The following is a 13,989-nucleotide window of genomic DNA, read 5'->3' as shown; positions in this document are numbered from 1 at the left end:
TCTCCTTCCTGAAAATTAGAAAAGCTGTTTGAGAAAAAAAAAAAATGATGGAAGCCTGATAAAGGGAAAGTCTATAGAAGATAATGAATTTCATGATTGCAGAATGTCAGGGCTGTGACTTTTTAGGCAAAAAAAATGTGTGCTCAAACTCCAGTTCTTCCACGTAGCAATCACATCATGGGTTAATCTCTCTAACCCTCAGTTTTCTGGTCCATAAAACCGGGATAATAATATATGACAGGCTTTCTACATAGAAGTATTCATAACTATTTCTGCCTTTTTCACTCCAGGCTCTGAAAGACCTTTCTTATCCTTATCCACAGTCAAGCAACTTAGTGGCAGAGTCAAGATTCAACCTGTGTCTCAAAGGTCAGACAAGTGTTCTTTCTCTTCAACAAGCTGTCTCTATGTCACTGTGAACTGGACCCCAAATGCTTTCTGGTTATATTTCTGATGCACTATATTAAAGTCTTGACAGGTAGTCGCCAATGCATCCTATTCTCGTTTGTTTACAAGTATTCGTAAAACATCTGCTACATGTCAAGCACTATTCTAACTACTGGGGATAGACTTAATCAAGGAAGACAAGTTTCCTGACCTTGAGTAGTCCATGATCCGCCCAGGGGTAGAAATGGGAAAGTGAAGGACAGAAAATTAATTTAAAATAATCATGAAATGATAAATGGTAGTTAGAGATCTCAGATAGGGTATTTCCACAGAAAATGACTAGGTGGCTTCCTAAGGTTGCCTTAATCAACAAAAACCTCTCTAATCCTAATTCAATACCATATGTTGGAAACTTTTGATTAGATTACCACCAAACAGATGTGACATACTCAATTGTGGATGAGATCCTTTGATTAGATGGAGATGTGACTCTAACCGTTCCAGGTGGGTCTTGATTAGTTTATGGAATCCTTCAAAAGAGGAAACATTTTGGAGAAGCCTCAGAGCTGACAGAGAAAGAGATGACAGAAACTTCACAGCAGAGTTGACACAAATGCTGACATTTGGAGAACAGAGACATAGATGTTTGGAGATGCTTGAAGCCCAGCAGACATCACCATGAGATGTTAAACAAGCCAGAACCTGGAGAGCGCCAAGGGAAGCCAAGAGATGATAATCAGCCCCAGAGAGGTAAAGAGCAGAACCCCCACAGGAACAGAGGCTGAAAGCAATGGAGCCCTGGAGCAAGGGACCTGCAGATGACAGCCACGTGGCTACCCAGCTGACAGAGGTATTCCTGACCCATCAGCCTTTCTTGAGCAAAGGTAATCTTTTGTTATTGTCTTAATTTGGACACTTTCACTTCCTCAGAACTGTAAACTTGTAACTTATTAAATTCCTTCTATAAAAGTCGTTCCATTTGTGGTATACCCCATTCTGGCAGCTTTCAAACTAACACAAGCTACAAGGATGCTCCAGTTCACAGAGTCTCTTCCTTGTGAGCTCCTAGATTGGTAAGTAAACAGGTGGGGCTGGTGGGACTGGGGAAGTTTAATTAACTAGTGATTTTTGCTTTTTTTTGTTTGTTTGTTTTTTAATGGAGATGGGTCACAAAAGCATCAACCCCGTGGATCCTTACGGTAGGCAGCATTCTAAGAGGACTTCCAGAACTCCCGGACTATATAATCCCTTCCCCTTGAGTGTGAGTGGGACTTGCAAATGTTAAGTGATTTCCCTCTCGTAAATGGATTTCATTATGTGACAAAGTTGAAGGATTTTGCATTTATAATTAAATTCCCTGGATCAGCTAACATTGAGTTCATCAGAAAGGCAAGTATGTCAGATCGGCCTGACCTAATCAGACAGACTCTGTAAAAGAACATTCAGACCTTCCTTGAAGGAAGAGAGTCAAAGCAAGAGAGCTTTCTGCTGGCCTTGATGAAGTAAGCTGCTCTCTTGTGAGAAGGCTGGGAAAGGCCGTAAGACAAGGATCTAGAAGTTGAAAGCATCCCTCAGGTAACAGCAAGCAAGAAAACGTGGACATCAGCTCGACAACCTCAAAGAACTGAATTCTGGGCAACAAGCACGTGAACTTGGAAAAGGACCCCGAGTTCCAGAAAGAAATGCAGACTTCTGAGAGTTGAGGACACAGCTTCAGCCTGTACTGAGAATCCTTACTGACAGAAACTGGGAGATAATAAAAGGATGTTTTCTTAAGCTCCTTATTTTGTGGTAATTTGTTATACAACAATATAAAACTAATACAATCCATAGATAAATATTCATGCACCTATTTCATTAACATCATTCTGTGGCTACTTTTCCTTTTTCTATGACACCCCACTCTCCTGAATCAATAAGCACAATGTCTTTTGTTTGTTTTTATACTTAATATTGTTGGTTTAGTTGACTTCTAACTGGGTTTTCTAAACGTTACCCAACATTCCCTCATTTCTCAAACCAGGTCTTTCAAGTCAGATTCTTCTTGCCTTTCATATCCCGACATTAAAATCCTACTTGGGGATGCACGGGTGGTTTGGTGATATAATGCTCGCCTTCCATGCAGGAGACCTGAATTTGATTCCCGGACCATGCATCCCCCAAAAACAAATCCTACTTGGCCTTCACATATTTTTCTAAATATAGCTCAAAGGTCACCTCCACCATGAAGTCTCATCTGATTAGAGTTTGGGCCATTTATTCCAATCTCACTTATCACTTTCTTTTTGCATCTTATGTCACTTTTTTCCTTGCTATACAGTTGTTTGATTAAAGTTTTTCTATCCTCTATTGGATGTAAGCTCCTTGATAACAGGGGTTATATGTTTTCACTAGCACCAAATACTTAGCACTTCATTACACTGCTTCCTAAAAATTCCCAAATATGCTTTGTTTTCTCATACTGTTGCACATCTGTTCTTGTTTGCTAGCTGCTGGAATGCAACATACCAGAAACAGAATGGCTTTTAAAAAGGGAAATTTAATTAGTTGCTAGTTTACAGTTCTAAGGCTGAGAAAATGTCCCAATTAAAGCAAGTCTATAGAAATGTCCAATCAAAGGCATCCAGGAAAAGATACCTTGGTTCAAGAAGGCTGATGAAGCTCAGGATTTCTCTCTCATCCAAGAAGGCACATGGTGAACACAGTCATGGTTTCTCCTTCATCTGGAAAGGCACATGGTGAACATGGTCAGGGTCCCTTCTCTCATCTGGAAGGGCACATGGCAAACACGGTGTCATCTGCTAGCTTTTTCTCCTGGCTTCCTGCTTCATTAAGCTCCCCAGGAGGTGTTTTCCTTCTTCATCTCCAAAGGTTGCTGGCTGATGGACTCTGCTTCTCATGGCTATGTCATTCTGCTCTACTCTCTCTGAATCTCTCTCATTCTCCAAAATGTTTCCTCTTTTATAGGACTCCAGAAACTTATCAAGACCCACCCAAATGGATGGAGACATGTCGTCACCTAATCCAGCTTAAACCACTGTTGATTAAATCTCATCTCCAGAAAGGTGATCTAATTATAGTTTCAAACATACAATATTGAATAGGGATTATTCTGCCTTTACAAAATGGGATTTAGATTAAAACATGGCTTTTCTAGGGGACATACATCCTTTCAAACCAGCATAACACCCATCCATCTATCTGACTATCCATCAAATATTTATTGACTTCTTTTTCTATATGCTAGACACTGTTTGGTTCTAAAGGTAAAAGAAAAGACAAAAGAAACATGATCCTTGCCTTCAGGAATCTCATAGACCAGCTGTGAAATATATATATATATATATATATATATATATATATATATATATATATATATATATATATATATATATATAATGTAATTGTTACAGTAGAGAAGGTACAGAATTTATGGAAGTTCACAGGATGAAGACCATACTTAGGCATCAGGGTTGGTTTCCTGGAGCAATAATAAATAGAACATAACCTGGTAAAGGATAATAGTGGAAGGAAGGATTTGTCTTAGTTTGTCAGAGCTGCTACTATGATAAAGACCAGATAGTGGGCAGCCTTAAGCAACAGCTCTTTATTGGCTCATGGTTTTGGAGGCTAGAAGTCCAAAACCAAGGCGCCTGCACAGCTGTGCTTTCTCTCAATGTTGGCAGCACTCTGATGATGGCAGTCCTCAGCACATGGCGCCTGCTCTCCTTAGTCTCCTCCAGTGCTTTTCTCTGACCTCTGGCTTTCTCCTGAGGCTTTTTTCTGACATAACGTATCCCAAGTTCCTACTGCTACGAGGTCTTCAATAATATGGATAAAGACCAACCGTGTTTTAATTTTGCACACATTAATAATAACATCTTCAAAGGAGCCTCTTTACAAATTTACATACAGAAATGCAGATTAAGATGTAAACAAAACTTTTGTAGGGCACCTGATTCAATTCACAACAGGTGGGTTAAAGGTCTAGAAGTAAGAAAGAGTTGGGGTGAGTAAAGATTTGAAAAAAATCTAGTAGACAGGAGGGTGGTAATTCTGAAAGAAAGAACTATTTGGAAAAAGGCTGGAGATATTGTAAGCAGATAACATGCTTTTGAGGTATGCTGTTCTTTTGTGTAGGAAATGCTCATTAAAAGTGTTGAAAAATAATGAAAATACTCACTAAATGAGGACTGAATGAATGAACTGAATTTTATATAAACAGTTCAAAAAGTGTAATTTTCAAATGTATTTGTCCAAAATCAGTAGCAGTTGCTTTTTAAGGTTTATATTTATATGCCATTTGTTAAATTAGATGTTCAAATGTAAACTTAAAACTCTTGAAAGGCTAAAAAAAGGCAAAACAAAACAAATAACAGCCCAACAAACTGACAAAACAGTTATGAAACATTTTACGGAATAGAGTAACAATTTAAATTAAGCGTGTCTAGCTATGTTCATTAATTTACTATCAATCATGTAAATTAATTCATTATCAATATAGTTTTTCTAAGCATATAATACTCTGGTGGTTTATGAAACAGTAATATATATGGGCAGATTCATCATATCATGAAACAATCATTCTCATTTAAAACTCCAGAATTGATGAGTTTTGATTCCTGCTGCTTTTACAAAAATGATATCAAAATGCTAATCATTTCCCTGGAATATTCATAAAATGTACTTGTGTTTATCCTGCTATTATAAATGATAACAGTGTGGTTTTAAATGAAAAAAAAAATAGTGTTAATTTTTCAGTGCGCTAATACCTTTTAGTCAAGTTAAATGTATCTCAAGGTAAATATATTAGTCTTGTTTACTAAATCCTGTGGGATCTGAGCTGTCTGCACCCCTACTTTGATAAATCCTTGTATATCAAGAGACTTTCCTATTGATACTCATATTACCTAGCCTGAGACCACAGCTCTTTGTGAAATTAAGTCATAATTACAATTTCAATCACCGATATTAAACCTGTAATTAACAAAATATTTATAATTACTCCACTGAGCATATTAAGATGTATCTAATTTGGGGTGGGAGGATGGAAAGAAGGAAGTGAGGAAGGAAGATTGCACACAAAGATTACTGCTCCTTGCTTTTTCCTAAGTCTCCAAAGAAATTTAATTCATATCTTATGATTTAAGCAGATATGAATACTATAAAAGAAAACATGCATGATTAAATGAATTTTTGAATATATTATTTTTATCCTGCTGCTATCTTTGCCAGGGTATGAGGAAAGGGATTTGGGACTGGTAAGTTTGGTGTTTTTATTATGTTCCATGGGATAGTAATTTCACAGGGAACTAATGAACATTATCTAAAAAAAAAAAAGGGGGACAGAGGGATTTTCGAAAGACCAGTAGGTGGAGATGGGAAGATTGTTACTATGACCATACTTGTTATTTGACTGAAAACACTACAAGTAGAGATGTTTTTCACCTATATGAAAATTGAAAAGAATGATAATATTCAGAATTGCATGAAGGGGAAGTGCTTTCAAGAATAATTGGTGAATCAAAGAGAAATGAAATGACATTGATACTTACTACTGCATTGCTCTAATGGCATATTTTGTAAATAGTACAAATTAAGAAATAACCTAAATATTAAACATTCGGGTGTTAATTCCATACCTTGTGACACATTAAAAAAAGAAAAGTATGTAGGTGACAGAATGATTACAGAAGAATATTAATTATAAAATATAAATTAAATTTAATATTAAATTTTAAAAAGCGTGTTACCTAAGTGTGTAATATATACATAGACCAACATTCCAAGAATATATTAATAAGGTTGGAAAGATAAAGAAAAAAATTAAGTTATTATTTCTGGGTGGATAAATGGCTTTTTAATGATTTTTTTAACATTTTATATATGCAATTTCAAATTTTTCTACAGCTAACAGCTGTTATTTTATCATATAAAATAAGTAATTTTGCGAACATCTATCATTGTTTTCACTTCTTCACAAACTTCTTTCTCATCATCTCAAGTGGTGTTTGTTTTTCTGGGAAGTAGCTGGAATACTGGAGGTAAGGATGAGCCTCTACAGGCTGTTTCAGCAGGAGAGGAAATTCACAAGGACGTCTACACATCCAGCCTTCGAAATCGGCTGCTAAACTACTTGTGGAAGGGTTCAGTTAGGCATGCAATTACCCATCACAGGTCTAATTGCCCATTTGCATGCACAATTTAGAAAGGCACAGTTGAAATTTAGTCCCAGGCTCTCCAACACTAATTTTCTCTGTTGAAATTGGCATTTCAAAGAACATCAGGTGGCTAAATCCCCAGATTTGTTATTTATTTCAACGGGAAGGAAACTTTTCTCCATACCAAGTGGAAGGTTTGGTTTAAAATTTAAATTAAAAGATGAAAAGGAAAAGACAATTCTGCAAAAGAAAATGTCCCCTTTCCCAGGATCGAGAATAGACTTGGGTTTGCCTTGAAAGGAGGTATAATGTGATCAGTTATTCCACCAGTGAGACTGTCCCTACTTCTGTTCAGAGAGGAAGAGGTGTTTAATGATCTTGTGGTTTTATGCATCCATCTAGAAATATCTTTATCTTCTTCTGTAAAAGTGGGATAATAGGATAATAATGCACCCTTCTTTAGGTAGTTTTTTGAAATTAGAGCTAATAACGCATCTAAAAATGTTACATAGAGGGCCCTCAGTATTAGTCTTTTCTCTATTTGTGTCTTCTTACTTATGCACCTACATGCCTCCCCTTCATAGGTAATAGCACGAGGAAGCAATTTGTACCTGCTTATGCTACAAAGATAAAAACTGGTGAAACAGAGTCCTCTCTTCCCTGCCAAGGCAGTTTTGTGAGACTTAACTGTGGAGATTGAAAAGAGACATATTTGTGAATTTGATAGTCAAGCCTACAGTGCTCTTTAAAATAATGGTTATCAACAGCTCTATCATTGGGAAAGAAAAAGATGAAGTCCCTACCAACTTACAGGTACTGTGAAAAACTAGCAGTTGATCTTGCCTCTACCTCAACACACTGAAAACAAAGCAACACAAATCGACAGCTGGGTAGGCCGTCAGGACACTGTGGTCAGAAAAGGTTTCTGTCTTCTACCTGAATAATGCAATGGCAACAGAAGGTCTGGTTAGATGCTTTGGTGGTAAGGCAAAGGAGACCTGCTGCTGTATTGTGGTTGGCCTGTGCTACAGATCAAAGAATATGGTTTTCTTGTGGAACAGCACTAGGAGGCAGAAAAGAGAGCTGGAATAGGATGATCTTAGGCCTTATCCAAGAGGGCCAGCTAGAAAGTATGCAAACATCAAACACTGATAGAAAGAAACTGGAAGCCAACGTGCCTTTCTGCTCGCACTACCACTGCAGATTTCCTGTCTGATGTAGTCTCTGGGCTGGGGGAGAGGCTTCACATCTAAATCAAGTTCAGAGTTTACATAATTACACAAGCTTGAGTATGTCTGAATAAGTACCAGCTAATTAACAGCTGTATTGTAGTAACCAATACATGAGAAAGGAGGAAAGAATGAAGGAAAAAGGTAGTGAGGAAGAGAAGGAAAGAAAGGATTTATTTGTGTTTGCATATGGAGGAGCATGTCCTTACATGTGTTTGTACACTCACACAGGTAACAGCAAGACAAATCTTTGCAATGAGTGATATTCTTTGACATCAACACCCAGGCCCTCTCATCAGGTGTTCTTCTATCTTGCTACTTTATCTTTTTAAAATCCTTATGCAGCCCCAAAGTCAATGATGTCTTAGATCCCACAATACATTTTTTACCCAAAAAATCCTTATAATCTGATATTGGTAAAATAGATTAGGTTTTTAAAAAGCATCCTGCCACCCTTTCCACAACCAATGTATAGTGCTGTGTCTATGAAAATCAAAATATATGGGTGGAAGGATGCAAACCTCCACTCAACATCTTGCCTAAGTAGGTGCTGTTAATATATGTGTTATATCAAAATCCTTTAATTGAAGTTATTGAATAGCTCCCTACTCAGATCCAACATTTGGTAAAGATTGTGAGGGTGGAGGATACATTAATAAATTTGGCCATAAGTTGAGGGATGGTTAACATCATATTTTAACAAATTTATAAGGGAATTTAAAAAGAAATGGATATCAAATGGTGTCACAAGCTTAGAGTCTGACTTGTATTTTTTGAAGTACTCCAGTGATGTTATCTCTAGATGCAGTCATTACTTCTTCAATGATTAATATTCTGTAATCAATACTATTGATTATTTCTCAATGAGTTTCCCCTCCCCTCTTTAGGAAGTAGATGAGTGTTTTTGTTGTCTTTCAGAACTTTGAAGATGCTTGGGCAGCACTGAAGGGGAAGAACGAAGTGTGTGTTTGGCAGGTCGGGGGTTAATGAGCTGGACAGGTTGCCCTAAGAATATTGTCATACTCACAGGCCCCTCCTAAGAAGCTTCTAAGTCCTTTTTAAAGCTTAGATGACCATGTTTCTTCTTTTTAAGCCTTCCTCACTGATCTAGCCCCAGTAATATTTGTTGGCTCTTCCTGGTTTACTTGATTTCTGATTACCAAAAGGCCTCCAGACCTGCTCCTTGTTTTTCATCCCTGTTAGAATTTTATTCTCCTTTTAGGTTATCTATTCCACTGATCAATGTCCTTTAAAGGTACTGGCCTCACTATTAAGTTCCAGTCTTATAGTTCAATGGACATCTAATAGCCATTTCACATTTAACACCAATAAATAATACTTTTGAATCACCATCTTCTGGTTCTCCAACCACAAATTCCTTCTCCTTTAGTATTTCCATCTCATGAAATGATATAATAATCCACCTATTTGCTTAAACCAAATACCTAGGGATCATCTTTAATTCCTATTTTCCTCTCTTTCTCTTATTCTCTTATCTAACCCAATAGCAATACTGGTCAGTCCAAGAAAATACTGCAAATTCATACATTTCTATTTACACTTTTCTTCATCTGCCTTACCCCAACTCATCATCGTCTTTCTCCCAGACCATTATAATAGCTGTGTAATCGTTTCATGACTCCATTCTTACCCACCTACAATCTAGCAACTAGATCTTTTAAAAACAACTCAAATCACATCATCTCCCCAACCCTGACCCTGATTTAATGTCCCAGAGTAAAATAAAATTTACATTTGGAACAAAAGCAAATGCCTGAAGATGTCTACAAGACCTTACATCATTTGCACCCTATTTATATAGCTTCTGACTTTACCACTTGAACATTCTCCTCTCAGCTTATTGTGCTTTGGGTATGTGACTTTCTTTCCCTTCCTCTTTTAAGGACTATTTCTTATGCTTAAAATACCCCCCTTCAAGTCTGACTGTCTGTTAACAAGATCTTCATGTTATTTAGGTCTCAAATCAAACGTTACGCCCTCAATGAGATCCCATAACTTTATTCATTTAGTTTCAATCACCCACGCCCCTCCTTCTCTTCTTCACTGTACTTAACCCTCTCTGAAATTACCTTGTCCTTTTATGTTTTTACTATTTTGTTTTTATTGTTTCCCAATCAGTATGAAAGTTTCATTGCTGTGCCTGGGACGTAGTAGATACTCATGAATTGAGGCAATCATTTTCTGCAGGTTGTGACTCCAGCACATTGGTCATATTCACAGGTTAAGTGAACCAAGATGATCTGCTGCAAAATCTCTACTTGACCAGCTTCAAGGATCTGACCAACCTTATGTGGATCATCCAGAATGCCATAAAGATTTGGGATGCTACCAAGTACCTGGAAGGGTCTGAGCTTCTGGGAAAAGAGTATGGGATGGCCGAGAGTATTGTAGACAAGGAAGGTGTCCATCGGTTCTATATCTAGATCCTGGCTCTTAATGAGCTTAATGAGCTATGGGAAGATAAGGGAGGGAAAAAGGATGAATGAGAACACCACCAAGGCCCTGAGCACCCTATGACAGAACATCTGGAAATTTAACTGACATTTTGAGCCCCAAATCACAAATTACAAGCAGAATACTGAGCGGTCTGCAGATGAAGATGCTGAGAAGAACAAGGAGGATTCAGAAGGCTCTTCAATGAGGATGAGGACAAGGATGGAGTCAGTGCTACAGCTTTTCTGAAGAAGAAATCAGAAGTTCCTTCTAGGGAGAGTTCCAAGTTCCTCATAAAGATGGAAGATGAATGTGAGGACTCAGAGGATTGAGAAGGTGATGAAGACTGAGACACACATTTCACATCTTCTGATTCAGCCTCAGAGGAAGAAGAAGGGAAACACACTGCACTAACCTCAAAATTCTTCAAGTGGCCCCCACCACAGAGGATGACAAGAGGGCTGTGGAGAAGAAATAAGAAGACAAAACAAAAAGAAGCATGAAAGGAAATCAAAGCACCTGGATGAGGGGGAGGAGGACATGAAGGCAGGGAACGGTAATGTCTGGGGTAGCGTGCCCTTGTGAAGGAGAAGCCAAAAATGTTTGCCAAGGGACCTGAAGTCATCAATGCTGTGATCATCAAGAAATTGAATGAGGTTCTACATGCAAGAGATAAGAAGGGAATTGATCATGCTGCCCAGATTGAGCTGCTACAGCTACTGGTTCAGATTGCATTAGAAAACAACCTAGGGGAGAGGTCATTGTCAAGATTAAATACAATATCACTGTGTTTGTAGGACTACAAACCAATTTGGCCATATACACAAAGCCAGAGATGTGGCAGAAGTGCCTGAACTGCATCAATGAGCTGATGGACATTTTCTTTGCAAACCCTAACATCTTTGTTGGGGAGAATATTTTTGACTATCCACTGCATGTCATGTCTGTATCCTAACTCTGGTGGAATGGATGGATGAATAATTTACCAAAATTATGTAGAATACTGATCCTCACTCCCAAGAGTATGTGAAGAATCTGAGGGATGAGGCACAGGGGTGTACTATCATTGAGCATGTACAGAAATACTTGGAGAAGGACATGACTGAGGAGATCTGCTGCATGTACTTGAGGTACATCCTCCACACCTATTACAAGTTTCATTATAAGGCTTATCAGCTGCAGCTTACCACTACACTCCCCCTACTCAAGCAAGACAAGGCAGAAAATGAGGACGAGGATTTGGCTGTGTTGATGGAGAGACTGTGCAAATTCATCTATGCCAAGTACTGCACATACTGGACCCACACATGTGCCATCCTCTGTCACATCTACTACCATGTACTGCATTTGTGCTGGTACCAAGCCCAGGACTTCATGCTCATAAGCCATCAACAAGACAACATCCAGCATGCAGACCCACCATGCAGATCTTATACAACTGCACCATGGTGCAGCTGAGTATAGGTGCCTTCTGTCACCTATGCCCTGCTGGACATCAAGTTAAGTAGCTTGGCCAAGGAGCTTCTGGCTAGGGTCTGCTGCTGCACAGCCAGCAGGAGCACAACCAGGAGCAGGAGAAGGTGAAATGACATCGGTAGGAGCCCTTCCACCTGCACATCAACTTGAAGCTGCTTGAGCGTATCTATCTGTTGTCTGCCATGATCCTGGAGATTCCCTACATGGCCGCTCATGACAGCAATGCCTGCTGATACATGACCAGCAATGAGTTCCATCACCAGCTGCTGGTGGGTGAGTGACAGGCCTTGCTGGTTCCCCCTGAGACAATAAGGTACTATGTGATCGCTGCTTCCAAGGTCATAAAGATGAAAGACTGGAAAACTTTCCAGTTTTACTGTTATCGAGATGAATGGCAAAGTGTGGGATCTTTTCCCAGAGGCTGACAAAGTCTGCACCACGCTGGTTAGGAAGATACAGGAAGAGTCACCAAGGCCCTACCTCTTCACCTATAGCAGTGTCTATGACGCCATCAGCATAGAGATACTGTCTAACATGTTTGAATTTGGCCTGCCCACTATGCGCTTCATTAACAAGATTATCATTAACAAGAAGCTGATGGCCTCCCTGGATCAGCTGACACAGACACTGGTGATGCACCACACCAAGCCCAATGCCCAGTGAACCTGGCATTGTAGCTGGCTGAGAAGCAGGGTACCAGAAGGATGGCTCCTGCAAAAATGAGGGCTATATGTGCCTGGGTGGCTACCACCAACAGCAGCCTCAGACAGCTTACTGATCTCTCTCTCCACCTCTGTTCCTGTGGCTTCAACCACTCAACCTTTAAGTCCTCACCCACACCTCAGTCATTAAACGTCTACTTGGAGTTGTTACATAAAAAAAGAAAGTACATTGAGTAAAAAGTGAAAACTCCACTCCTCTCCATGCATTCTTCCAATCACAATCTTCAGAAATAACTACTGTTGACAATTTGATGCATAACCTTGCTGATCTGATTATTTCAAGCATATGTTGGCCTATGTATGTTATATAGATAGAGTTTCATACATACATGTATATACTTTCAAATTGACCTCTGCCAAATATATAGTTTTCTAACTTGATTTTTTTCACAACAAACATATTCGGTCCATATATATGAACTCCCTGCTTTGTGAGGCAAACACTTAGGTTCCAGTGAATGGACATAGCACACATTATCTACCATTTGTTACTAGATTGGCATTTAAGTTTCCCACTATTGTTCAACATTACCATACTGCTGAAATGGCTTTCTTACCCACATAAATTTATAATCCCAAGATTTTAGTTTGGTCAAATAGATTCCTAAATTAGGATTGGTATTTCATTTTTTAATTGAGGCTTCAAGTTATCCTCCAAAATATTTTTACCAATCTATGGTTTCACTAATGCTGTCTGAGATTGCTCATTACCTGGATCCCTGACAATATTAATATTATCAACAGTTTTAAGTTGTGAATGTTATGGGCAAAAAATGCACGGTTCATCTTTATTTAATTTTGTATTTCCCTGTTTTTTTCAGTGAGTTTAAGGATCTTTTCATCTTCAAATACATATCATTCTCTTCTTTCAGAATTGTCTTTTCATATATGCTGCCCATTTTTCTATTAGAATATTTATCTTTCATAAAAATTCATTTATAGAAAACACATGTAATAAAACCCTATATCTGTTTTATGTGCTCCATTTTCCCCTCAGCATGTTATTGTCTTGTAGCTTTATGTATAATATCTAGCCACATAAGACGTGTTTTATTTTTAAATTTGCTTATTAATAGGCATGCAGTTAAATGTGTTATTTTGTTTAGGGCCAATATAATTTGTCATGCTTCCCCACGTTAAAGTTAAGATACAGCCTTTTGGATTTAAAGAAAAAAAATACTTGTTAAGGTCTGTGTTTTTTTTTTTTTTTTTTTTTTTTTTTTTTTAAAGACAGAGAGAAGGAAGGAAGGATAGAAGGAAGGAAGGAAGGAAGAAAGGGAAACAACTTTAAACATTTTCTTGTTTTATTGTATTTTGTTTTTCCGTTTTTTGTTACATGGGCTGGGGCCGGGAATCGAACCGAGGTCCTCCGGCATAGCAGGCAAGCACTTTGCCCGCTGAGCCACCGCGGCCCGCCCTGGGTCTGTGTTTTTTAATGCAGCATACGTCATATGTTTTTGTGGGTATTGGGCCAATTTCAATAATTCATATGTTGCTAGAAAATTTTTGATTTATGTACTTCAAATGTATTTGCATGTTTATACAAGTAAATTTTCTTAT

General features: G+C 38.3%; 1 pseudogene; it reads left to right on the top strand.

Moving 5' to 3' along the window:
• The first annotated feature begins 1,416 nt into the window (after positions 1-1,416).
• On the top strand, positions 1,417-12,485 carry LOC143645115 (eukaryotic translation initiation factor 3 subunit C pseudogene; annotated as a pseudogene).
• The last annotated feature ends 1,504 nt before the right edge of the window (positions 12,486-13,989 follow it).

The sequence above is a fragment of the Tamandua tetradactyla genome, chromosome 8 (genome assembly GCF_023851605.1).
Source record: "Tamandua tetradactyla isolate mTamTet1 chromosome 8, mTamTet1.pri, whole genome shotgun sequence".
NCBI classification, from domain to species: domain Eukaryota; kingdom Metazoa; phylum Chordata; class Mammalia; order Pilosa; family Myrmecophagidae; genus Tamandua; species Tamandua tetradactyla.
Note: the sequence above shows the minus strand (reverse complement) of the source record. Positions and strands in the feature narration are given on the sequence as shown.